This window comes from Choloepus didactylus, chromosome X (genome assembly GCF_015220235.1).
Source record: "Choloepus didactylus isolate mChoDid1 chromosome X, mChoDid1.pri, whole genome shotgun sequence".
Classification (NCBI taxonomy): Eukaryota; Metazoa; Chordata; class Mammalia; order Pilosa; family Megalonychidae; genus Choloepus; species Choloepus didactylus.
Window position 1 is genome coordinate 191946957 of NC_051334.1, and position 27854 is coordinate 191974810.

General features: G+C 39.2%; 1 pseudogene; it reads right to left on the reverse strand.

The window, feature by feature from the left end:
- LOC119523119 overlaps positions 1–27854 on the reverse strand; it is a 148744-nt pseudogene that overhangs the window by 109351 nt on the left and 11539 nt on the right.

Sequence of the window (27854 nt, forward strand, 5' to 3'; positions counted from 1 at the left end):
TTTTCGGCTCAGTGGAGAAAGCCCCAGTCATTTTCAGTTTCCAGGGCTGTGACTCTGGGAAGGGTGGAGACAGCACAACCAGAGAGCAAGACCACTGAAATGCTAATGACCTCCCCCTGGGGGGTCTGTCTTCTCTAGGAGGAAAGGGGTGGGGCCCTTTCCATTCAGAACCAGACCCCAGAGCCTGGGGGAACATGGCCATACCTCCTCACACCAGTCAAGAATTATAGGCTAACAGGCGTCACCTGCTGGGCAGAAAAGCACAGTGACCCGAGGCATCAAAGGGTGGAGCAATTTTCTAAGACACACCCGCAGGGAAACCAGATACTGAATATTTCTTCCCTCTGGGACCTGAGCCTGTTCTGGTCTGGGAAAACCTGATTTGGATAACCAAGGAAACCATGCCTAGACAACAGAAAATTACAACCTACACTAAGAAAAACAAAGTTATGGCCCAGTCAAAGGAACAAACGTACACTTCAACTGAGATACAGGAATTTAAACAACTAATGCTAAATCAATTCAAAAAGTTTAGAGAAGATATTGCAAAAGAGATAGAGGCTGTAAAGGAAGCACTGGGCATATATGTGGCAGAAATCAAAAGTTCAAAAAAACAACTAGTAGAATCTATGGAAATGAAAGGCACAACACAAGAGATGAAAGACACAATGGAAACATACAACAGCAGATCTCAAGAGGCAGGAGAAAACACTCAGGAACTGGAGAACAAAACACCTGAAAGCCTACACGCAAAGGAGCAGATGGAGAAAAGAATGAAAAAATATGAGCAACGTCTCCGGAAACTCAAGGATGAAACAAAGTACAATAATGTATGTATCATTGGTGTCCCAGAAGGAGAAGAGAAGGGAAAGGGGGCAGAAGCAATAATAGAGGAAATAATTAATGAAAATTTCCCATCTTTTATGAAAGACATAAAATTACAGATCCAAGAAGCACAGCGTACTCCAAACAGAAGAGATATGAATAGGCCTACGCCAAGACACTTAATAATCAGATTATCAAATGTCGAAGACAAAGAGAGAATCCTGAAAGCAGCAAGAGAAAAGCGATCCATTACATACAAAGGAAGCTTAATAAGACTATGTGCGGACCTCTCAGCAGAAACCATGGAGGCAAGAAGGAAGTGGTGTGATATATTTAAGATACTGAAAGAGAAAAACCGCCAACCAAGAATCCTGTATCCAGCAAAGCTGTCCTTCAAATATGAGGGAGAGCTCAAAATATTTTCTGACAAACAGACAATGAGAGACTTTGTGAACAAGACACCTGCCCTACAGGAAATACTAAAGGGAACACTACAGGGTGATAGAAGACAGGAGTGCGTGGTTTGGAACACAATTTGGGGAGACGGTAGCACAACAATGTAAGTATACTGAACAAAGGTAACTATGAATACGGTTGAGAGAGGAAGGTGGGGAGCATGTGAGACACCACAAGAAAGGAGGAAAGATAAAGACTGGGACTGTGTAACTTGGTGAAATCTAGAGTATTCAACAATTGTGATAAAATGTACAAATATATTCTTTTACGAGGGAGAACAAGCAAATGTCAACCTTGCAAGGTGTTAAAAATGGGGAGGCATTGGGGGAGGGATGCAATCAGCATAAACTAGAGACTGTAACTAACAGAATCATTGTATCATGCTTCCTTTAATGTAACAAAGGTGATATACCAAGGTGAATGCAGATAAGAGGGGGGGATAGGGGAGGCATGTTAGACACTTGACATTGGTGGTATTGTCTGATTCTTTATTCTACTTTGATTTAAGGTTATTTTTCCTTTTGCTGCTTCCTAGCTGTCTTTTTTTTTCCCTCTTTCTTTTTCCTCTCTACCTTCTTTGACTCTCCCTCCTGCCTTGTGGAAGAAATGTAGATGCTCTTATATAGATAATGGTGAAGGTGGTGAACACATAAATGTATGACCATGCAGAAAACCATCGATTATTTACTTGGGATGGAATGTATGGTGAGTGAACAAAACCATATTAAAAAAAAAAATGGGTTGATGACAAAACCTCGAGGGCAATATACTGAGTGAAATAAGCCAGACACATAAGGACAATTATTGCAGGGTCTCACTGATAGGAACTAATTATAATATGTAAACTCATAGACATGAAATATAAGGTACCAAGATATAGGACGAGGCTTAAGAATGGGGAGTGGTTGCTTAATATGAGGAGAATGTTCAATTAGGATGAACTCAAATGTTTGGAAATGAACAGGGGTGTTGGTAGCAAGATGTGAGAATAACTAACAGCGCCGAATGGTGTGTGAATGAGGTGGAAAGGGGATCAGAGTCATATATGTCACCAGAAGGAAAGTTGGAGGTCAAAAGATGGGAATGTATAAAACTGAATCCTATGGTGGGCAATGTCCATGATCAACTGTACAAATACTAGAAATCACTTCCATGAACCAGAACAAATGTATGACAATACAATTAGAAGTTAATAATAGAGGGACATATAGGGAAGAACTATATACCTATTACAAACTATATACTACAGTGAGTAGTATTTCAACATTTTTTCATAAACAGTAACAAATGTACTATATGAATACTAGGAGTCAACAATTGAGGGGGGTTGGTTAGGGATAGGGGAGGTTTAGAGTTTCCGTTTCTTTTTTTCTTTTTTCATCTTTCACTTTATTTCTTGTCTGGAGTAATGAAAAGTTTCTAAAAATTGAACAAAAATTAAGTGTGATGGATGCACAGCTGTATGAGGGTACCCAGGGGCAAGTGATTGTACACTTTGGATCTTTGGATAATTGTATGGTATCTGAACAATCTCAATAAAAAAAAAAAAAAAGCCATAAGGACCACACTCCACTTTGTCTAGTTTATGGATGGATGAGTAGAAAAATAGCGGAAGGAAACAAACAAACAGACAAAGGTACCCAGTGTTCTTTTTTACTTCAATTGCTCTTTTTTACTTTAATTATTATTCTTGTTATTTTTGTGTGTGTGCTAATGAAGGTGTCAGGGGTTGATTTAGGTGATGAATGTACAACTATATAATGGTACTGTGAACAATCGAATGTACAATTTGTTTTGTATGACTGCGTGGTATGTGAATATATCTCAATAAAATGAAGATAAAAAAAAACATGGAAAGATGCTCAACTTCATATGCTATTACGGAAATGCAAATCAAGCCACAATGAGATATCATCTCACACCTAGTAGAATGCCGTTACTAAAAAAAAAAAAATCACAAGTGCTGGAGAGGATGTAGAGAAAGAGGCACACTTATTCACTGTTGGCGGGTATGTAGAATGATGCAACCACTCTGGAAGGCAGTGTGGCGGTTGCTCAGGAAGCTAAGTATAGAACTGCCATATGATACAGCTATCCCATTAGCAGGTATATATTTACCTACTAATATATATATATTAATATTATATATATATAATATATATATATATATTTACCATTTCGAAAAAATTGAAATGGATCTCAGGGATACGATAGATAAAATAAAACGTCCAAACTTAAGACTCATTGGTGTTCCAGAAGGGGAAGAGAAGGGTAAAGGTCTAGAAAGAGTATTCAAAGAAATTGTTGGGGAAAACTTCCCCAACCTTATACACAATATAAATACACAAAGCATAAATGCCCAGCGAACTTCAAACAGAATAAATCTAAATAAACCCACTCCAAGACATATTCTGATCAGACTCTCAAATACTGAAGAGAAGGAGCAAGTCCTGAAAGCAGCAGGAGAAAAGCAATTCACCACATACAAAGGAAACAACATAAGACTAAGTAGTGACTACTCAGCGGCCACCATGGAGGTGAGAAGGCAGTGGCATGACATATTTAAAATTCTGAGAGAGAAAAATTTCCAACCAAGAATACTTTATCCAGCAAAACTCTCCTTCAAATTTGAGGGAGAGCTTAAATTTTTCACAGACAAACATGCTGAGAGACTTTGCCAATAAAAGACCTGCCCTACTTCAGATTCTAAAGGAAGCCCTACCAACATAGAGACAAAGAAAGGAGAAAGAGATATAGAGAACTTTAACAGACATATATAGTACCTTACATCCCAAATCACCAGGACACTCATTTTTCTCTAATGATCACGGATCTTTCTCCGGAAGGGAACATAAGCTGGGACATAAAACAAGCCTCAAGAAATTAAAAAAAAAATTGAATATACTCAAAGCACATTCTCCAACCACAATGGAATACAAATAGAAGTCAATAATTTTTGAACTGTAACTCCACTATTTACTTCCTACATGATATAAAATACACAAACTCTAAGGACAAATCAGTGGTTTTGAACTCAATGTAAAATATGTAATTTTAGACAATGGAGGAGTATAGGAACATAGTTTGTGTGTCCTATTGAAGTGAAGGTGGTATCAAAGAAAAACAAGATTGATATGGATTTAAGAGGTTAATTTTAAGCCCCACAGTAAACACAAAGAAATTATCAGAGAATATAACCATATAGATGAAAAGTAGAGTTTGGGTTAAGAGAAATGGGGTAAGGCGCAATGGGGAGTTAAGAAATGAGTGTAGGGTTGCTGTTTGAGGTGAAGGGAAATTTCTAGAATTGATGGTGGGAAACAGCATTACAAAATTCTAAATGTGATTAATCCCACTAATGGAAGGCTAGGGAGGGGGTGGAATGGGAAGATTTAGGCTGTATATATGTTTCCACAATTGGAAAAAAAAAAAAAAGACAGTCTAAATAGATGACAATTGAATGCCAAGGATGAACTTGGGTGGGATTGGAGGATAGAGGACAGGTGGCTCAAAGAGACACAGTTGAGACATAAGGAAAAGGAAATACAGAATGTAAGCTTCGTATCATTGTTGAATCTCTTGTACTTCTTAGCTGCGCTTAATGGGATTGCATAAAAGAGTGTTCTTGTTCATGGGAAGTGTATATGTGAATTATAGTGTATGTTCAAGGATGTGTGCAGCTAGCTCTCATATGTTCAGAAGACAGAGCAATAGATGATGGATGATGATTAGGCAGGGAGGGAGGGAGGGAAAGAAATAGCAATGTGACAGCAGGTTAAAGTTGATGGATTGAGCTATCGGGGGAGGGGGGTCAGGGTATGATGGAATTCTGTGTATGGGGTTAGTATTGTTTTTGCAACTGTTCCTATAACTTTGAATTTATTTCAAAATAAAAATAAAAAAAAAACAAAAAACAAAAACATCACAAGTGCTGGAGAGGATGTAGAGAAAGAGGCACACTTATTCACTGTTGGCGGGTATGTAGAATTATGCAACCACTCTGGAAGGCAGTGTGGCGGTTCCTCAGGAAGCTAAGTATAGAACTGCCATATGATACAGCTATCCCATTAGTAGGTATATATTTGGAGGAACTGAAGGCAGGGATACGAAAGGACATTTGCACACCAATGTTGATAGTGGAATTATTCACATTTGCCAAGAGATGGAAACAGCCTAAATGTCTATCAACAGATGAGTGGATAAACAAACTGTGGTATATACATATGATGGAATATTATGCAACTGTCATAATAAAATCACGAAGCATATAACAACATGGATGAACCTTGAGGACATTATGTTGAGCGAAATTAACCAGAAACAAAAGAGAAATACTGTATGGTCTCACTAATATGAACTAATATTAATGAGCAAACATTGAGAGTAAAGTTGAGAACACAGGTTATCAGGAGATAGAAAGAGGGTAGAGATTGGGCATTTGATGCTGAAGGAGTACAGAATGTTCAACAGGACTGATTGTATAGATCCAGAAATGGATAGCACAATACTGTGTGACGGTAGAAAAATATCGTAAGTACACTTAACAAAGATGTCTGTGAGTAAATTTGAAAGAGGAAGGCTAGGGGCATGGAGAACACCAGAAGGAAAGACAGAAGATAAAGACTGGGATGGTATAACTTAATGAAGCCTAGAGTGGTCAATGATTGTGATTAAATGCACAAATATAAGAATGCTTTTACATAAAGTAAAACAAATGAATGTCAACATTGCAAGGTGTTGAAAACGGGATGGTAGAGGGGACAAATACAATTAATACAAACTAGAGTCTATAGTTAACAGTAACATTGCAATATACTTCCATGAAATATTTAGAAAGGCAATATACAAAAGCTAAATGTTACTATGAGGGGGATTTAAGGGAGGGGTATGGGATTCTTGGAGTTACTGTTGTTGTTCCTCCTTTTTATTTTATTTTCACTTTTTATTTTTTGTATTTTTATTTTTCATTCTTCAATTTTTTTCCTCTTCTTCTTTCTTTGTGGAAGAAATGAAAATGTCCTTATATAGATTGTGGTGGTGAATGCATAACTGTGTGATTAGACTGGGAACCTTTGATTGTTTTCTTAGGAGGGAATGTATGGTGTGTGAATAAAACTGTTTAAAAAATAAACAGAAAGATACAAATGCTGGAGAAAATGTGGAGAGAGGGATGTACCTACTCACTGTTGGTAAGAAAGTAGAATGGTGCAACCCCTCTAGAGGGCAGTGTTGTGGTTCCACAGGAAGCTAAGCATGGGGTTGCCATATGGTTCTGCAATCCTGTTATTGGGTATATACTGGAAGAAGAGGGAACAGGGAAATGAATGGACATTCGCACACTGGTGTTTATGGCCACAGTATTCACAATTTGCAATGGATAGAGGTGGCCTAAGGGTACATCAACTGATGAATGGAAGGACAAACTGTGGTGTATACATACAATGGAATGTTGCACTGCTACAAAAAGAATGAAGTTTTGAGGTGAACAGACATTGAGGACAGTATGTTGAGTGAAATAAGCCAGAAACGAAAAGACAGATATTGTAATGCCTCACTAATATGGACTAAATATAATGTACAGACACTGAGAATTGAATTCAAAAGCATAGGTTATCAGGGGAAGGCTTATTGTAAAGGTTCCTAGATTGTAAGCTTTTACAGCAGTCACATCTATTCCTAAACTGTAATGGTTATCTCCAAATTCTGAGATGCTGGGCTCTTTGTGTATAACCTGGTTGGTCTCTAGAAGTTTGGGTATCTGTGTGACAGCTGAAACTTAGAGCTAGAGCTCAGCAGCCATGAATGTCAATATTACCCCACATAGCAACTGTTTAAAAAGCTGAAAAAGAGATCAGACTTCAATTAGAAATATGAATGAAGCTGATCTGGTTAGGATTAAGGCAAATCAGACTAAAGGGTAAAGGATGATATTGACTGTTTTAAAACTTTAACTTCTGTGTGAGACCAAAGGAAAAGATATTATTTGGTGCAAAATTTATATTTTCTGTAACACACTATCTAATTTAACTTGTATGGTCAGTTTATTCAAACACCATAATTACATGTAACTTTGAATAAGGAGAGAGATCTTGCTGGTCTGTATAGGTTAGTGTGATGTCCCCATGTAGCCCAGAGTAATTTGGGCAGAGAATAAACGTATTTGCAAGGCCCCCTTGAGGGCCTGGGGGAAATGTGGCAATATTAAATTTCTCCACCTGAGGAATTCCTGATATTCTCGCAAGCACAGGGGACTACCAATTTAATAGGCCAAGCCCTCGATCTTGGGGCTTGCCCTTATGAAACTTATTCCTGCAAAGGAGAAGCTAAGCCTACTTATAATTATGCCTAAGGGTCACCCCCAGAGAACCTCTTTTATTGCTCAGATGCGGCCTTTCTCTCTAAGCCAACTCTGCAGGTGAACTCACCATCCTCCCCGCTACATGGGACACAACTCCCAGAGGTGTAAATCTCCCTGGAAACATGGGACATGACTCCCAGGGATGAGCCTGGACCCGGCATCATAGGATTGAGAAAGCCTTCTTGACCAAAAGGGGGAAGAGAAATGAAACAAAATACAGTTTCAGTGGCTGAGAGATTTCAAATGGAGTCAAGGGGTCATTCTGGAGATTATTCTTATGCATTATATAGATTTTCCTTTTTAATTTTTAGTGTATTGGAATAGAGAAAAGGAAATACCTGAAACTGCTGAACTGCAATGCAGTAGCCTTAATTCTTGAAGATGATTGTATAACTATATAGCTTTTATCATGTGACTGTGTAATTGCAAAAACCTTGTGACTGATACTCCCTTTATCCAGTGTATGGACAAATGAGTAAGAAAATAAAGACAAAAATAAATAATAGGGGGAAAGGGGTATGGGATGTTTGGGTTGTTCTTTTTTATTTTTATTTTTTTGAAGTAACGAAAATGTCCCAAAATTTATTGTGGTGATGAATGCACAGATACCATGAACCACTGATTATAAACTTTGAATGATTATCTGGTATGTCAATGTATCTCAATAAAATTGCATTAAAGAAAAACATTAAAGATGGAATATTGTGCAGGTACAAGAAGCAATGAAGTCATGATGCATGCAACGATGTGAATGAAACTTGAGGACATTATGTTGAACAAAATAAGCCAAAAACAAAAGGACAAATATTATATGGTCTCACTAACTGAACTAACTAAAGTGAGCAAACTCTGAAGTTAAATTAGAAAGCATAGATTATCCAGAGATAGAAAGAGAGCAGAGATTGGGCAATGATACGTAAGGAATATAGAATGTTTAATAAGGCTGACTGTAAAGGTTCGGAAATGGATAGCACAATGCTGTGTGATGGTAATACAGTATTGTAAGTGCCATTAACAAAGCTGAGTATGAGTTTGGCTGAAAGAGGAAGGCTAGAGTCATGTAAGTCACCAGAAGGAAAGCTAGAAGATAAAACTGGGGGTGTATAACTTAGTGAAACCTAGAGAGGATGATGATGTGGTTAACTGTACAAATGTTAAGAGTTTTTACATGAACACAAATGTATGTTACCATTACAAGGTGTTAATAATGGGGTGGTATATGGGAAAAATACAATTAATGCAAACTAAGGTCTATAGTTAACAGTAACATTGTATTATTCTTTCATTAATTGTAACAGGCACTATACCAAAGCTAAATGTCAATAATAGGGGAATATAAGGGAGAGGTATGGGATTCTTTTTTTATTTTTTTCTGGAAGAAATGGGAATGTTCTCACACTGATTGTGATGGTAAATGCATAACTATGTGATTATACCAAGAGCCACTGATTGTACACTTAGGATGAATTGTATGTTGTGTGAATAAAACTGTTTAAAATACATTAAAAGAAAACAACCCCAGACAAGGATGCCCACTGTCACCACTGTTATTCAACATTGTACTAGAAGTTCTTGCCAGAAAAATTAGGCAAGAAAAAGAAATAAAAGGCATCCAAATTATAAAGGAAGAAGTAAAATTTTCCCTATTTGCAGATGACATGATCCTATATACAGAAAATCCTGAAAAATATACAACAGAGCTCCTAGAGTCAATAAATGAATTCAGCAAAGTGGTGGGGTACAAGACAAACAGCCAAAAATCAGTAGTGTTTATATACACAAGTAATGAACAATCAGAAGAAGAAATAAAAAAAAATTCCATTCACAATAGCAACTAAAAGAATCAGATACCTAGGAATAAGTCTAACCAAGGGTGCAAAGGACTTGTACATAGACTACTACAAAACAATGCTAAAAGAAATTAAAGAAGACCTAAATAAATGGAAGGACATTCCATGTTCATGGATTGGAAGACTAAATAGCATTAAGATGTCAATACTACCCAAACCAATTTATACAGATTCAATGCAATCCCAATCAAAATTCTAACAATATTCTTTGTGGAAATGGAAAAGCCAATCATCAAATTTAAATGGGAGGGTAAGGGGCCTTGAACAGCTCAAGTCATCTTGAAAAAAAAGAATGAAGTTGGACTTACACCTCCCGATCTTAAAATGTATTTCAAAGCCACAATAATCAAAACAGCATGGTAATGGCACAAGGACAGACATATAGACCAATGAATCTAATTGAGAGCTCAGAAATCAACCCTCACATTTATGGCCAAATGATTTCTGACAAGGGGTCAAAGACTACTCAATTGGGAACGAACAGTCTCTTCAACAGTGGTGCTGGGAAAACTGGATCTCCATTTGTGCAAAAAAAAAAAAAAATGGAGTTCCCCTACCTCACACCTTATACAAAACTTATTCAGCTATAAAAAGGAATGAAGTCCTGATACATGCAACAACATGGATGAACCTTGAAGACATTGTGTTAAGTGTAATAAGCCAGACTCAAAAGGAAAAAATATTGTATGATCTCACTGATTTCAAATAATTAGAATAAGCAAACTGAGAGAGTCAGAATTTAGAATATCTAGAAAAGGGGGATGGGTAAAGGATAGGGAATGGGAAGTTAAGGCTTAAAATATACAGTGTTCCTGGGGGCGGGGCAAGATGGCAGACTGGTGAGCTGTATGTTTTAGTTACTCCTCCAGGAAAGTAGGTAGAAAGCCAGGAACTGCGTGGACTGGACACCACAGAGCAATCTGACTTTGGGCATACTTCATACAACACTCATGAAAACGTGGAACTGCTGAGATCAGCGAAATCTGTAAGTTTTTGCGGCCAGGGGACCCGCGCCCCTCCCTGCCAGGCTCAGTCCCGTGGGAGGAGGGGCTGTCAGCTCCGGGAAGGAGAAGGGAGAACTGCAGTGGCAGCCCTTATCGGAAACTCATTCTACTGATCCAAATTCCAACCATAGATAGACTGAGACCAGACACCAGAGAATCTGAGAGCAGCCAGCCCAGCAGACAGGAGACAGGCATAGAAAAAAAACAACACGAAAAACTCCAAAATAAAAGCGGAGGATTTTTGGAGTTCTGGTGAACATAGAAAGGGGAAGGGCCCTGAGGCGCATATGCAAATCCCGAAGAAAAGCTGATCTCTCTGCCCTGTGGACCTTTCCTTAATGGCCCTGGTTGCTTTGTCTCTTAGCATTTCAATAACCCATTAGATCTCTGAGGAGGGCCCGTTTTTTTTTTTTTTTTAATCCTTTTTTCTTTTTCTAAAACAATTACTCTAAGAAGCCCAATACAGAAAGCTTCAAAGACTTGCTATTTGGGCAGGTCAAGTCAAGAGCAGAACTAGGAGAGCTCTGAGACAAAACGCAATAATCCAGTGGCTGAGAAAATTCACTAAACACCACAACTTCCCAAGAAAAGGGGGGTGTCCGCTCACAGCCATCATCCTGGTGGACAGGAAACACTCCTGCCCATCGCCAGCCCCATAGCCCAGAACTGCCCCAGACAACCCAGTGTGACGGAAGTGCTTCAAATAACAGGCACACACCACAAAACTGGGCGTGGACATTAGCCTTCCCTGCAACCTCAGCTGATTGTCCCAGAGTTGGGAAGGTAGAGCAGTGTGAATTAACAAAGCCCCATTCAGCCATCATTTCAGCAGACTGGGAGCCTCCCTACACAGCCCAGCAGCCCAGAACTGCCCTGGGGGGACGGCACTCACCTGTGACATAGCACAGTCATCCCTCAACAGAGGACCCGGGGTGCACGGCCTGGAAGAGGGGCCCACTTGCAAGTCTCAGGAGCCATACGCCAATACCAAGGACTTGTGGGTCAGTGGCAGAGACAAACTGTGGCTGGACTGAACTGAAGGATTAGACTATTGCAGCAGCTTTAAAACTCTAGGATCACCACGGAGATTTGATTGTTAGAGCCACCCCCCCCTCCCTGACTGCCCAGAAACACGCCCCATATACAGGGCAGGCAACACCAACTACACACGCAAGCTTGGTACACCAATTGGACCCCACAAGACTCACTCCCCCACTCACCAAAAAGGCTAAGCAGGGGAGAACTGGCTTGTGGAGAACAGGTGGCTCGTGGACGCCACCTGCTGGTTAGTTAGAGAAAGTGTACTCCACGAAGCTGTAGATCTGATAAATTAGAGATAAGGACTTCAATTGGTCTACAAATCCTAAAAGAACCCTATCAAGTTCAGCAAATGCCACGAGGCCAAAAACAACAGAAAATTATAAAGCATATGAAAAAACCAGACGATATGGATAACTCAAGCCCAAGCACCCAAATCAAAAGACCAGAAGAGACACAGCACCTAGAGCAGCTACTCAAAGAACTAAAGATGAACAATGAGACCATAGTACGGGAGATAAAGGAAATCAAGAAGACCCTAGAAGAGCATAAAGAAGACATTGCAAGACTAAATAAATAAATGGATGATCTTATGGAAATTAAAGAAACTGTTGACCAAATTAAAAAGATTCTGGACACTCATAGTACAAGACTAGAGGAAGTTGAACAACGAATCAGTGACCTCGAAGATGACAGAATGGAAAATGAAAGCATAAAAGAAAGAATGGGGAAAAAAATTGAAAAAATCGAAATGGACCTCAGGGATATGATAGATATTATGAAACGTCCAAATATAAGACTCATTGGTGTCCCAGAAGGGAAAGAAAAGGGTAAAGGTCTAGGAAGAGTATTCAAAGAAATTGTTGGGGAAAACTTCCCAAATCTTCTAAACAACATAAATACACAAATCATAAATGCTCAGCGAACCCCAAATAGAATAAATCCAAATAAACCCACTCCGAGACATATACTGATCACACTATCAAACACAGAAGAGAAGGAACAAGTTCTGAAAGCAGCAAGAGAAAAGCAATTCACCACATACAAAGGAAACAGCATAAGACTAAGTAGTGACTACTCAGCAGCCACCATGGAGGCGAGAAGGCAGTGGCACGATATATTTAAAATTCTGAGTGAGAAAAATTTACAGCCAAGAATACTTTATCCAGCAAAGCTCTCCTTCAAATTTGAGGGAGAGCTTAAATTTTTCACAGACAAACACATGCTGAGAGAATTTGCTAACAAGAGACCTGCCCTACTGGAGATACTCAAGGGAGCCCTACAGACAGAGAAACAAAGAAAGGACAGAGAGACTTGGAGAAAGGTTCAGTACTAAAGAGATTCGGTATGGGTACAATAAAGGATATTAATAGACAGAGGGGAAAAATATGACAAACATAAACCAAAGGATAAGATGGCTGATTCAAGAAATGCCTTCACGGTTATAACGTTGAATGTAAATGGATTAAACTCCCCAATTAAAAGATATAGATTCGCAGAATGGATCAAAAAAAATGAACCATCAATATGTTGCATACAAGAGACTCATCTTAGACACAGGGACACAAAGAAACTGAAAGTGAAAGGATGGAAAAAAATATTTCATGCAAGCTACAGCCAAAAGAAAGCAGGTATAGCAATATTAATCTCAGATAAAATAGACTTCAAATGCAGGGATGTTTTGAGAGACAAAGAAGGCCACTACGTACTAATAAAAGGGGCAATTCAGCAAGAAGAAATAACAATAGTAAATGTCTATGCACCCAATCAAGGTGCCACAAAATACATGAGAGAAACACTGGCAAAACTAAAGGAAGCAATGGATGTTTCCACAATAATTGTGGGAGACTTCAACACATCACTCTCTCCTATAGATAGATCAACCAGACAGAAGACCAATAAGGAAATTGAAAACCTAAACAATCTGATAAATGAATTAGATTTAACAGACATATACAGGACATTACATCCCAAATCACCAGGATACACATACTTTTCTAGTGCTCACGGAACTTTCTCCAGAATAGATCATATGCTGGGACATAAAACAAGCCTCAATAAATTTAAAAAGATTGAAATTATTCAAAGCACATTCTCTGACCACAATGGAATACAATTAGAAGTCAATAACCATCAGAGACTTAGAAAATTCACAAATACCTGGAGGTTAAACAACACACTCCTAAACAATCAGTGGGTTAAAGAAGAAATAGCAAGAGAAATTGCTAAATATATAGAGACGAATGAAAATGAGAACACAACATACCAAAACCTATGGGATGCAGCAAAAGCAGTGCTAAGGGGGAAATTTATAGCACTAAACGCATATATTAAAAAGGAAGAAAGAGCCAAAATCAAAGAACTAATGGATCAACTGAAGAAGCTAGAAAATGAACAGCAAACCAATCCTAAACCAAGTACAAGAAAAGAAATAACAAGGATTAAAGCAGAAATAAATGACATAGAGAACAAAAAAACAATAGAGAGGATAAATATCACCAAAAGTTGGTTCTTTGAGAAGATCAACAAGATTGACAAGCCCCTAGCTAGACTGACAAAATCAAAAAGAGAGAAGACCCATATAAACAAAATAATGAATGAAAAAGGTGACATAACTGCAGATACTGAAGAAATTAAAAAAATTATAAGAGGATACTATGAACAACTGTATGGCAACAAACTGGATAATGTAGAGGAAATGGACAATTTCCTGGAAACATATGAACAACCTAGACTGACCAGAGAAGAAATAGAAGACCTCAACCAACCCATCACAAGCAAAGAGATCCAATCAGTCATCAAAAATCTTCCCACAAATAAATGCCCAGGGCCAGATGGCTTCACAGGGGAATTCTACCAAACTTTCCAGAAAGAACTGACACCAATCTTACTCAAACTCTTTCAAAACATTGAAGAAAATGGAACACTACCTAACTCATTTTATGAAGCTAACATCAATCTAATACCAAAACCAGGCAAAGATGTTACAAAAAAGGAAAACTACCAGCCAATCTCCCTAATGAATATAGATGCAAAAATCCTCAACAAAATACTTGCAAATCGAATCCAAAGACACATTAAAAAAATCATACACCATGACCAAGTGGGGTTCATTCCAGGCATGCAAGGATGGTTCAACATAAGAAAATCAAGCAATGTATTATAACACATTAACAAGTCAAAAGGGAAAAATCAATTGATCATCTCAATAGATGCTGAAAAAGCATTTGACAAAATCTAACATCCGTTTTTGATAAAAACACTTCAAAAGGTAGGAATTGAAGGAAACTTCCTCAACATGATAAAGAGCATATATGAAAAACCCACAGCCAGCATAGTACTCAATGGTGAGAGACTGAAAGCCTTCCCTCTAAGATCAGGAACAAGACAAGGATGCCCGCTGTCACCACTGTTATTCAACATTGTGCTGGAAGTGCTAGCCAGGGCAATCGGGCAAGACAAAGAAATAAAAGGCATCCAAATTGGAAAAGAAGAAGTAAAACTGTCATTGTTTGCAGATGATATGATCTTATATCTAGAAAACCCTGAGAAATCGACGATACAGCTACTAGAGCTAATAAACAAATTTAGCAAAGTAGCGGGATACAAGGTTAATGCACATAAGTCAGTAATGTTTCTATATGCTAGAAATGAACAAACTGAAGAGACACTCAAGAAAAAGATACCATTTTCAATAGCAACTAAAAAAATCAAGTACCTAGGAATAAACTTAACCAAAGATGTAAAAGACCTATACAAAGAAAACTACATAACTCTACTAAAAGAAATAGAAGGGGACCTTAAAAGATGGAAAAATATTCCATGTTCATGGATAGGAAGGCTAAATGTCATTAAGATGTCAATTCTACCCAAATTCATCTACAGATTCAATGCAATCCCAATCAAAATTCCAACAACCTACTTTGCAGACTTGGAAAAGCTAGTTATCAAATTTATTTGGAAAGGGAAGATGCCTCGAATTGCTAAAGACACTCTAAAAAAGAAAAACGAAGTGGGAGGACTTACACTCCCTGACTTTGAAGCTTATTATAAAGCCACAGTTGCCAAAACAGCATGGTACTGGCACAAAGATAGACATATGGATCAATGGAATCGAATTGAGAATTCGGAGATAGACCCTCAGATCTATGGCCGACTGATCTTTGATAAGGCCCCCAAAGTCACTGAACTGGGTCATAATGGTCTTTTCAACAAATGGGGCTGGGAGAGTTGGATCTCCATGTCCAAAATAATGAAAGAGGACCCCTACCTCACCCCCTACACAAAAATTAACTCAAAATGGACCAAAGATCTCAATATAAAAGAAAGAACCATAAAACTCCTAGAAGATAATGTAGGAAAACATCTTCAAGACCTTGTATTAGGCGGCCACTTCCTAGACTTTACACCCAAAGCACAAGCAACAAAAGAGAAAATAGATAAATGGGAACTCCTCAAGCTTAGAAGTTTCTGCACCTCAAAGGAATTTCTCAAAAAGGTAAAGAGGCAGCCAACTCAATGGGAAAAAATTTTTGGAAACCATGTATCTGACAAAAGACTGATATCTTGCATATATAAAGAAATCCTACAACTCAATGACAATAGTACAGTCGGCCCAATTATAAAATGGGCAAAAGATATGAAAAGACAGTTCTCTGAAGAGGAAATACAAATGGCCAAGAAACACATGAAAAAATGTTCAGCTTCACTAGCTATTAGAGAGATGCAAATTAAGACCACAATGAGATACCATCTAATACCGGTTAGAATGGCTGCCATTAAACAAACAGGAAACTACAAATGCTGGAGGGGATGTGGAGAAATTGGAACTCTTATTCACTGTTGGTGGGACTGTATAATGGTTCAGCCACTCTGGAAGTCAGTCTGGCAGTTCCTTAGAAAACTAGATATAGAGTTACCATTCGATCCAGCGATTGCACTTCTCGGTATATACCCGGAAGATCGGAAAGCAGTGACACGAACAGATATCTGCACGCCAATGTTCATAGCAGCATTATTCACAATTGCCAAAAGATGGAAACAACCCAAATGTCCTTCAACAGATGAGTGGATAAATAAAATGTGGTATATACACACGATGGAATACTACGCGGCAGTAAGAAGGAACGATCTCGTGAAACATATGACAACATGGATGAACCTTGAGGACATAATGCTAAGCGAAATAAGCCAGGCACAAAAGAGAAATATTATATGCTACCACTAATGTGAACTTTGAAAAATGTAAAACAAATGGCTTATAATGTAGAATGTAGGGGAACTAGCAATAGAGAGCAATTAAGGAAGGGGGAACAATAATCCAAGAAGAACAGATAAGCTATTTAACGTTCTGGGGATGCCCAGGAATGACTATGGTCTGTTAATTTCTGATGGATATAGTAGGAGCAAGTTCACAGAAATGTTGCTATATTAGGTAACTTTCTTGGGGTAAAGTAGGAACATGTTGGAAGTTAAGCAGTTATCTTAGGTTAGTTGTCTTTTTCTTACTCCCTTGTTATGGTATCTTTGAAATGTTCTTTTATTGTATGTTTGTTTTCTTTTTAACTTTTTTTCATACAGTTGATTTAAAAAAGAAGGGAAAGTTAAAAAAAAAAAAAAAAAAAAAAACAAGGAAAAAATAAAAGATGCAGTGCCCCCTTGAGGAGCCTGTGGAGAATGCAGGGGTATTCGCCTACCCCACCTCCATGGTTGCTAACATGACCACAGACATAGGGGACTGGTGGTTTGATGGGTTGGGCCCTCTACCAGAGGTTTTACCCTTGGGAAGACGGTTGCTGCAAAGGAGAGGCTAGGCCTCCCTATGGTTGTGCCTAAGAGCCTCCTCCCGAATGCCTCTTTGTTGCTCAGATGTGGCCCTGTCTCTCTAGCTAAGCCAACTTGAAAGGTGAAATCACTGCCCTCCCCTCTACGTGGGATCAGACACCCAGGGGAGTGAATCTCCCTGGCAACGTGGAATATGACTCCCGGGGAGGAATGTAGACCTGGCATCGTGGGACGGAGAACATCTTCTTGACCAAAAGGGGGATGTGAAAGGAAATGAAATAAGCTTCAGTGGCAGAGAGAATCCAAAAGGAGCCGAGAGGTCACTCTGGTGGGCACTCTTACGCACACTTTAGACAACCCTTTTTAGGTTCTAAAGAATTGGGGTAGCTGGTGGTGGATACCTGAAACTATCAAACTACAACCCAGAACCCATGAATCTCGAAGACAGTTGTATAAAAATGTAGCTTATGAGGGGTGACAAGGGGATTGGGAAAGCCATAAGGACCACACTCCACTTTGTCTAGTTTATGGATGGATGAGTAGAAAAATAGGGGAAGGAAACAAACAGACAAAGTTACCCAGTGTTCTTTTTTACTTCAATTGCTCTTTTTCACTCTAATTATTATTCTTGTTATTCTTGTGTGTGTGCTAATGAAGGTGTCAGGGATTGATTTGGGTGATGAATGTACAACTATGTAATGGTACTGTGAACAATCGAAAGTACGATTTGTTTTGTATGACTGCGTGGTATATGAATATATGTCAATAAAATGAAGATTAAAAAAAAAAAAAAAAAAAAAAAAGACATAATGCTGAGCAAAATAAGCCAGGCCCAAAAAGAGAGATATTGTATGTTACCACTAATGTGAATTCTGTGAAAAATGTACAATGTTTTATACTGTAGAATGTAGGGGACCTAGAGATACCAATTAGTGGAGGGGGAATGATAATCTAATAAGAACAGATAAACTATGGAGGGTAATCTCAATGTTATGGGAATGCTCAGGAATGATTATGGTTTGTAAACTTTCTTGGATATAGTAAGATCATGTTGGAAGCAATAGAGTTATTTTAGGTTTTTTTTTTCTCTTATTCCTTTGTTTTCTTAGGGGTTGTTAATTTTCTTGGGGTATGGTAGGAACATGTTGGAAGCAATGTAGTTATTTTAGATTATTTGTTTTTCTTACTCCTCTGTTTGGACATGGTTTATTAATTTTCTTGGGGTATGGTAGGAACATATTGGAAGCAAAGTAGTTATTTTAGGTTATTTGTTTTCCTTAACCCATTGCTTTGTTTGAAATGTTGTGGGGTTTTTTTGGTTGTTGTTTGCCTGTTTGTTTTTAATTTTTTGATAAACAAAGTTAAAAAATTGAAAAAAAATCAGTAGAAAAATGGGAGTAAAAACTAAATGACAAATAGGGTGGGATGGGGGGATGGTTTGGGTATTCTCTTTTCACTTTTATTTTTTATTCTTATTCTGATTCTTTCTGATGTAAGGAAAATGTTCAGAAATAGATTGTGGTGATGACGCATAACTATATGATCATACTGTGAACAGTTGATTGTATACCATGGATGACTGTATGGTTTGTGAATATATTTCAATAAAACCGAATTAAAAAAAAAATATATATATATATATATATACAGTGTTCCTATTTGGAATTATGGTAACGTGTTTTTTTTTTTTCAGCATAAGCAATTTATGTTTATTGAGTCACCACAGTTTAAGCTTGTTAAATTTCCACTGAACAGCTACTGCCTTATTTCAATTAAACCTCCTTCCTATTTTTTTTAATAAGTTGAGATTTCCACTATAAAATTAGTATAACTTTTTTTTCTTTCAATCACTTAATAATTCACAGTCCCATCTCCTGAATATGATCGCTAGTGGGTTAGGTCTAATTTCTTCTAATCTTTCTCCCCCATACATTCCCAATGCATATCATTATAAAACAATATTATATATAGGTGTGTTTGTGCATGTATGTATGTGTGTGTGTGTGTGTATGATTGTAATCATATAGTGGTTGTCCCTAGAATATTTTTTATGTCTTTATTTTATTATCTACCTGTATGCTGGATAAAGGGGGTGTCAGTCCCAAGGTTTTTACAATCACATGGTCACATGATAAGAGCTATATAGTAATACAATCATTATCAAAGTTCAAGGCTACTTGGTTATGGCTCAACAAGTTCAGCTATTTCCTTCTGGCTACTCTAATACACTAGAAACTAAAAAGAAATATCTATATAATGATTCAGTAGTCATAGTCATTTGTTAAATCCTAACTTCTCAGTTAAACCTCCTCCCTCTCATTTGATCATTCTCTCAGTCTTCAGGGATGTCTGGGCAATGACCATTCTAACTGCTTCATGCTGAAAAAGGGTGTTGACATTTTGGGATAGAAGAATGAAACTGGTTGATGTTCTTGGAGAGACTGGTACTTCTGGGTTTCAGGGCTTATGTGGCATAGGAATCATCTGGAGGCTTTAAGTTTCTGAAAAAATAAACTTAATAAGTGAAACTTTTATAGAGTCTCAGATAGAGCCCGGGGTATTCTTTGGGGTTTTCAGGAATACTATTGGTTGGGGCTTGGCATACTGTGGCAATTTGCAATATCTGGCTGAAGCCTGCATAAGAGTAACCTCCAGAATAACCTCTCAACTCTATTTGAAATCTCTTAGCCACTGAAACTTTATTTTGTTTCATTTATTTTCCCCCTTATGGTAAAGTTTTGATAATGGATGGTGGTGATGGCAGCACAACACTGTGAATGTAATTAATACCAGTGAATTATATATCTGAATGTGATTAAAGGGGGAAATGTTAGATTGTATATATGGTAACAGAATAAATGTTTTTTTAAAAATCCATGGAACTATACTACACAAACTGAACTGTGGACTACAGTTTGTAAAATTACAAAAATGTGCTATCATTAACTGTAACAAATGTTCTGCACCAATGCAAGGTGTTAATAATAGAGTGGTATATGGAAATCCTGTGTTTTATTCATGAATTTTTATAAACCCACAACTTCTCTAATAAAAAAATACACTACACAAAAACAGACACTACTAAAAGGAGAAATAGATAAACACACAAATAGAATTGGAAACTTGAACACTCCTCTCTCAGTAATAGATAGAAAAAGTAGGCAGAAATCAGCAAGGATATAGATGACCTGAATGGTACAATCAACTAACCTAACTGACCTGTATATACAACTCCACGCAACACACATTCTTCTTACCTGCACACTGAACATTCATAAAGACAGATCATATTTTTAGTCATAAAAAAACCTCATCAAGTTTAAAAGAATATGTCATTATGGACCATAATGGAAATCAATAAAAGGAAACTATCTGTGAACGACAATATTAACCAAATAAAAAGACAAACCACAGATTCAGAAAAAATATTTGCAAATCTTGTATCTGAAGAAGGACTTGTTTTCAGAATATATAAAGAACTCTCACAGTGAGCAAGACAGTGTGCTGTGGCGCATAGATCAATGGCACAGAACAGAGAGCCCAAAAACAGACCCACACAAACATGCCCAATTGATTTTTTTAAAATTCAGTTTTATTGAGATATATTTCCATATCATACAATCATCTGTGGTGTATAATCAACTGTTCACAGTACCATCATACAGTTGTGCATTCATCACCCCAATCTATTTTTGAACATTTCTCTTACACCAGGAAGAATAAGAATAAAAAATAATAAAAAAGAACACCTAAATCACCGCCCCTCATGCCACCCTATCCCTCATTTAGGTTTTGTCCCCATTTATCTACTCATCCATCCATACACTGGATAAAGGGAGTGCGATACACAGGGTTTTCACAATCACAGTGTCACCCCCTGTAAGCTATATTGTTATACAATCATCTTCAAGGTCAAGGCTACTGGGTTGCAGTTTGATAGTTTCAATATTTACTTCTAGCTATTCCGGTACATTAAAACCTAAAAAGGGTTATCTATACAGTGCGTAAGAATGTCCACCAGAGTGACCTCTCGACTCCACTTGAAATCTCTCAGCCACTGAAGCTTGATTTCATCTCATTTAGCATTCCCCTCTGAGTCAAGAAGATGTTCTCAATCCCACAATGTCGGGTCCAGATTCATGACTAATATCCTGTGTTGCCAGGAAGATTTACACCCATGGCAGTCAGGTCCCATGTAGGGGGGAGGGCAGTGAGTTCACCTGCAGAGTTGGCTTAGAGACAGAGGCCACATCTGAGCAACAAAGAGGCACTCAGGGGGAGACTCGTAGGCACAATTATAAGCACGTTTAGCCTGTCCTCTGCAGTAACAAGCCTCATAAGGGCAAGTCCTGAGATAGAGGGAACCATCAGTCCTCAATATTTGTGAGAACATCAGCAACAATCCAGGTGAGGAAGCCCAACAACCTCCACATTTTCCCCCAGCTCCTCGAGGGGCCCCTGCATATATATTTTTATTCTCTGCTCAAATTACTTTGGGATGTGTCACTATTTCACTCTAACCTATACAAACCTACCAGGTCTCACTTCCGATTCAAAGTTCCATGTAATTATGGTATGGCCAATTGATTTTTGACACAGGTGCAAAAGCAATTCAATCAAGTGGCCTCTCTCTCTAAGCCAACTTGGCCGGTGGACTCACTGTGTTCCTCCCTACGTGGGACATGACTCCCAGGGGTGTAAATCTCCCTGGCAATGTGGGACGTGACTCCCGGGGATGAGCCTGGATCCAGCATCGTGGGATTGAGCAAGTCTTCTTGGACCAAAAGGGGGAGGAGAAATGAAACAAAGTAAAGTTTCAGTGGCTGAAAGATTTCAAATGGAGTCGAGAGGTCATTCTGGAGGTTATTCTTCTGTACTATATAGATATCCCTTTTCAGGTTTTAGAGTATTAGAGTAGCTAGAAGGAAATACTTGAAACTGTCAAACTGCAACCCAATAGGCTTGATTCTTGAAGACGATTGTATAACTAGGTAGCATACAGGGTGTGACTGTGTGACTGTGAAAACCTTATGGCTCACACTCCCTTTATCCAGTGTATGGACAGATGAGTAGAAAAATTGGGACAAAAAGTAAATGAAAAATAGGGGGGATAGAATGTTTTGGGTGTTCTTTTTTACTTTTATTTTTATTCTTATTTTTATTTTTTGGAGTAATGAATATGTGCAAAAATCGTAGTGATGAATGCACAACTATATGATGATACTGTGAACAACTGATTTTACACTTTGGATGATTGTAGGTATGTGAATATATCTCAATAAAATTGCATAAAATAGAAGTTAATGACAAGGCATTTATCAGGCTGATTTAAAAAAAAAAAGGCATTCAGGGCAAAGGAACACTGATGTATATTTGGTATGATTACAGCAGAGTATCCCTCAGTAAAACATGGCCAGAGATGGGGTGCCTTGTATATCATGATAAGATGTGTGGATTTCACCCTGTGGATGATGGGGAGCCAGTAAAGCATTTTAAACAGGGGAGAGAAACAATCACACTAATCTTTTGGGAAAATCACCTTGGGATTCAAATGGTTACAAGTGGAAAGGCTAGAGATAGGGAGACCAATCAGGAAATCATTTTGATGGTCAATGGAAGAGGTGATGAGGGCCTGAACCAGGAAGAGGAGTGTGGGGATTAGAAAATGCATGAAGAAATAAAAATTAAAAAAAAAATTCAATAGAGAAGGGATAACCATTTCAATAAACAGTGTGGAGCAATTGGACATCCATGAAGGAAGAAAGGAAGGGAAGGAGGAAGGGAAGGGAAAGGAAGAAGAGAAGGGAAGGGAAGGGAAAAGAAAAGAAAATGAAAGGAAAGGAAAGAGAAGGGAAGAGAAGACAGAAAGAAAGAAAAAAAAGAAAAATGAACCTCCACCTAAACCTCAAATGTTAACTCAAAATGGGATTATGAACCTAAATGTAAAATGTGAAACTACAAAATTTTTAGAAAAAGAACACAGCAGAAAATCTTAGAACCTAGGACTAGGTGAAGAGTTCTTAGACTTGACATCAAAAGCATGACCCATAAAAGCAAAAATTGGTAAACTGGACCTCATCAAAATTAAAAATTTTTGCTCAGTGAAAAATCTTGTTGATGGGGATGAGACCAATGAGAAGCTGTGAAAAAACTGCAAATTATATTTCTCACAAAAGACTTGTATCTAAAATGTATAAAGAGTTCTTGTTTCATCAAGAAACAAACAATGCAATTAGAAATAGACAAAAGACATGAAGAGACATTTCCTTCCTTCCTTCTGTACACTTTAATATTTCTGTACTCTTTCTGTTTACAAATTATACTTCTATAAAAATGTCTTTAAAAGGGGGTATACACATTTCATTTCCCGTCTTTTTTAAAATTTAGGTTTTCTGGTAAAAATCCTCAGATTCCAAGGAGGAGGAATGAGAATTATACATGAAAACCTTTACTCTTTATTGAGAAGAAGGATGGAAACAACTTCTGATCACCTGCTCTATCATGAATGGTGCCAGGGGCTTCACAAATGTCACTGCCTTTAATCCTCACAATGACCAGGAGAAGTAGGTATTTTATTCCCATTATAGAGATGAAGAAGACCTAAGGACAAGAAGACAACAAATGGTTTAAACTATGACCATGTGACTCCAGCATTTCTAGGACAAACTCAAGGAACATCAGAGAGAGAAGGGCCTCTAAAGATTCATGTAGTTGAGCCCCTTTGTTTATAAAAAGGGGTCCCAGAAGGAAAACGGAGACATTCAAGATTACCCAGCTACTGAAAGAGAAGGAACTAGAAATTCAGACTCCTGAGTGCCATCCAGTGTACTTCATACACACCATGTCCATCATTTACAGACAAATCATCAAAGTACTTTATGGAATGGAAGGAAAAAAGCATTAAATTGGGAGTCAGGAGACTTGGATCCTGTCCCAGTTTAACCAAGTAACCTTGAGTTCCCCACTCCGGGTTTTAGTATCTCCACCTGTGAAACATGGGGTGGCAATAACAAAATCAACAAGAGGCAGCAAGTCTTGGGTCCAAGACAAGGGCGGATCCAGGTGTGGTGGGGCCTGAAGCTTTATGGGCCCTGTTTAAGAATTATAATATAAAATTGGGGAAGATATTGAATATTTATTTAGAATGAGAAAAGAAATCCAAAAGAACACACTTTTGAAAAAGCTGACAAATGGTAGAAACATCCCAAAATTCAGAAAAATAACATAATAAATAACATTTTATTAATTAACTGCCTGATAGACCTACTTTGTTATTCCTACTTTTCTAGTCTGTTATATCAGAGAGTCACTTGAAGGACTCATGGAACTTAGTATATAGTTGTATTCACAGCTAAGATCAGCAGTGCAGTAAGAATATACAGCCAGATCATAAGGGAAAAAGGCACAGGTGGCGTCTGGAGGAATCTGCGTGTGGCTTCTGGATGTGCCCTCCCTCCCATGAGGAGGCATACAGGGTGCACTCTTTACCCAGCAACAAAAATGCAGCAACATGTGTGAGATGTTTGTGCCCGGGGAAACCCATTAGAGACTTAGTGCCCAAGATTAATATGGGGGCTGGCCACGTAGCCATCCTCTGTCTAGCATGTACAAACTTCCACACTCCCAGAAGGAAAGCAGGTGATCAGCAAAAACCACACGGCTTGCACAGGCTAGCCATCCTTATCAGAGTCAATGGTGACTGGGTGCACTTCTGATGCCAGCCGAGGCCCAGCCCTGCAAGCGGGCCTTTCTCAGGCAGCGGAATCGAGCCTGCCCCGTTAACTCTCTTCTGCACAGCAATCAGCATCCACAGTCTTGCTACAGGCCTGTGCCCCACAATCAGAGGAATTCTGAAGAACACTATTTCGTACACTCTCCATCCAAATGTTAAAATAAATGTAAGTTGTATTTATACTCTTAGACGCTGCTCACTGAGTATACTCCTGACAGGAGAGGACTTTCATTTTGACCAGACATCGATGAGAACCAAATCCTATGTTTCTGATTTTGCATATCCAATTGATGACTGGAGAACTTTTCCGTCGACTGGCTTCTGGCTCTGTATATGGGAAACCCTGAATCTCCTCCCCTATGGACATATTTCTGGCACTGGATGCTGTAAGGTCCAGTCACATCACAATGTTCCCTCCAGCCCTGCACCTCTTGTCCTGACACTGGATGTGTGGGCCCAGTGAGCAGAAGAGAGATTCCTGAATGCTTTCCAGTACAAGGCAGCCAGCAATAACTTGGACATATATGGAATTGATTGTGAGCCACTGAAATATGTCCCTCCAAGCCCAAACCAAATTATCCCAACTCAATGTTTGCTAAGTCAGCTTCCCAATATGTCCACGGTCACTGCATCACCTCCAACATGAGGGGGAAAGTGAGGGAGATGGCAGAGCACAAAGAGAGGATGCTTGAACCAACTGTGTTAAAACTGCTCTTGTAGATTTCACAGAGCACTAACTGTGGGACCACAATGCCTGTGCAAGTGAGAGGGCCTGACGGTAAAGCTTCATTAGCTTCCTAGTGCATCCGTGTCTGGTCCAGAGATTTACAGAAGGACAACCACACATGGGGAAAAGGCTTGGGATGCTGGTAACCAGGCATAAGGGAGGCTAGTACATAACCAGAAGCAAGGAGGAGGCAAACAGGGCGAATTCTAGGTACCCAGAGAGCAAAAGTGTCTGGGAATGAATGACCAGCATGTGACCCAGGATGAGAAAGATGGCCTGGAGAGGGCTGAGCTGGGAAACGACACAAGGACCCAAACCAAAGTCTTGTCTTTTTCCATGGCCAAGGCAAGAAACCTAGTGTGAAGTTTGGTGGACACAGGGTATACAGGAGGTGGAACTAGGTGAGAGGAGTCAGGCTTCTTGGACCATCGGCAGAGAGAGAGGAGCTGTGCTGGGCAGACTTGAGTGCAGGTAAGAGTCAGGCTGAGAAATCCAGGAACCAAAAAGACAGCTAAGAAATGGTCAAGACCGAATTCCCAAACGCTACAGTCACAGTGTCTAATGTTGCCCAAGCTGGAAAGAGCCTTCTTGGTACCATATTCCAGCTCCCACACCTGTGGGTAGAGGGAGAAGATGGACCACACGGTTAGAGTCAGAAGGACTGGGTCAGATCCTGCTTTGGTCACTTACTGTGCAAGCCGAGGCAAATCACATCCCTTCTCTGAATCACAGCTTCTTCGTCTCTTAAGTGAGAAGAATGACAACCCAGTCCCAGGGACTCTGTGAGAATCCAATGTGCTACTAGGATGAGAAAAAGAACCTGGAGAGGCATTCTTCCTGAGCTGGAACACAATACAAGGAAAAGCACTCCGTACACTGCAAAGCCTTGTGGAAACGTCAGCTTTGCTTTACTACAGAGCAGACACCACCACAGGTCCAGTAACTAAGTAACTCTGCATGCAGCTGGAATGCAAAGAAAACACTGATTCTTACTGACTCTTAACTCTCTCTTATGTATATCCAGTTTAATGCAGTGGTATTGTTACATTTTAGGGGTAACTGACAGTACTACTTTGGGATTAGTTTGATATGAATAGCAGTCATTTTCCATATAGGATGTACTTGATAAGTAGTCTTGCCAGGAAGGGAGAAGGAAACAGGGAGAAGCACTGAGATGTCCGAATGACAGGGAGGAAAGCAAGGGGCAGATTTGCTGTGATGCAGATGATACTTGCACTTCCACCATCTCCCCACCGGCCCCTGTCCAAGCCCAGCTCTCTCCAAGTAGGAAGAAGTATATGGAAGGGCTTGGCAGTAAAGAGTTAGGCAGTTTTTAAAATTGCAGCACCCTGAACTACTCAGATCCCTGGAAGCCAATAAAAGATGTTGGAAAATCTGGCACCTGGGGTCATGCTGGAGACTCAAGTGCAGGGACAAAATGTACATGCTGGGTTTGGGAGTTCCCAGCTTAGGACCAGGTTGTAAATTGAAGGACAGTGCCTTTGGACAGCTGCCACAGTAAAATGTATTTTGTAAATGTATACTCTTTTGATTCAAGTACAACAATCTTCCTACAACATGAAGGAAGATGTGGAGCAGCTCATGGAAGAGAAACACAATTCAAGAGTGCTGGAGATGGAAGGCGCTGCAGGGTTCACTGAGGCTGAGGCCCTTGTTTCGCAGGTGAGAAAGATGTGTGGCAAAGGGACTTGGCCAAGAACACGCCCCAGGCCCAGGGCCAGCTCCACACTGTAGAAGCATAACTCAGGGCAACAGGTCACTAAGCAGGCTCGGAGCACACCTCCTGTGTTCCCAGCTTGCTTTGCAGCTGCATGGACTCTGGGGTTGGCAGATCCGGAGGCACTGCATCCCTGCTCTCCCACCGGCCACCAACTGTGAGAGCTAAGCCAAGCCACTCCTCATGTTCTCGGGTTCCCCATCTGACAAGTGGATCTAACAACACCTATCTCACCAGGCTGATTCAAGGACCAAAGGAGATAAGATATGAAAGCACCTTTACCCGCTTTCCACCCTAAAGCTGCCTTCTTGGGAAGGGATCCCTACCTCACCACCTTCAAAA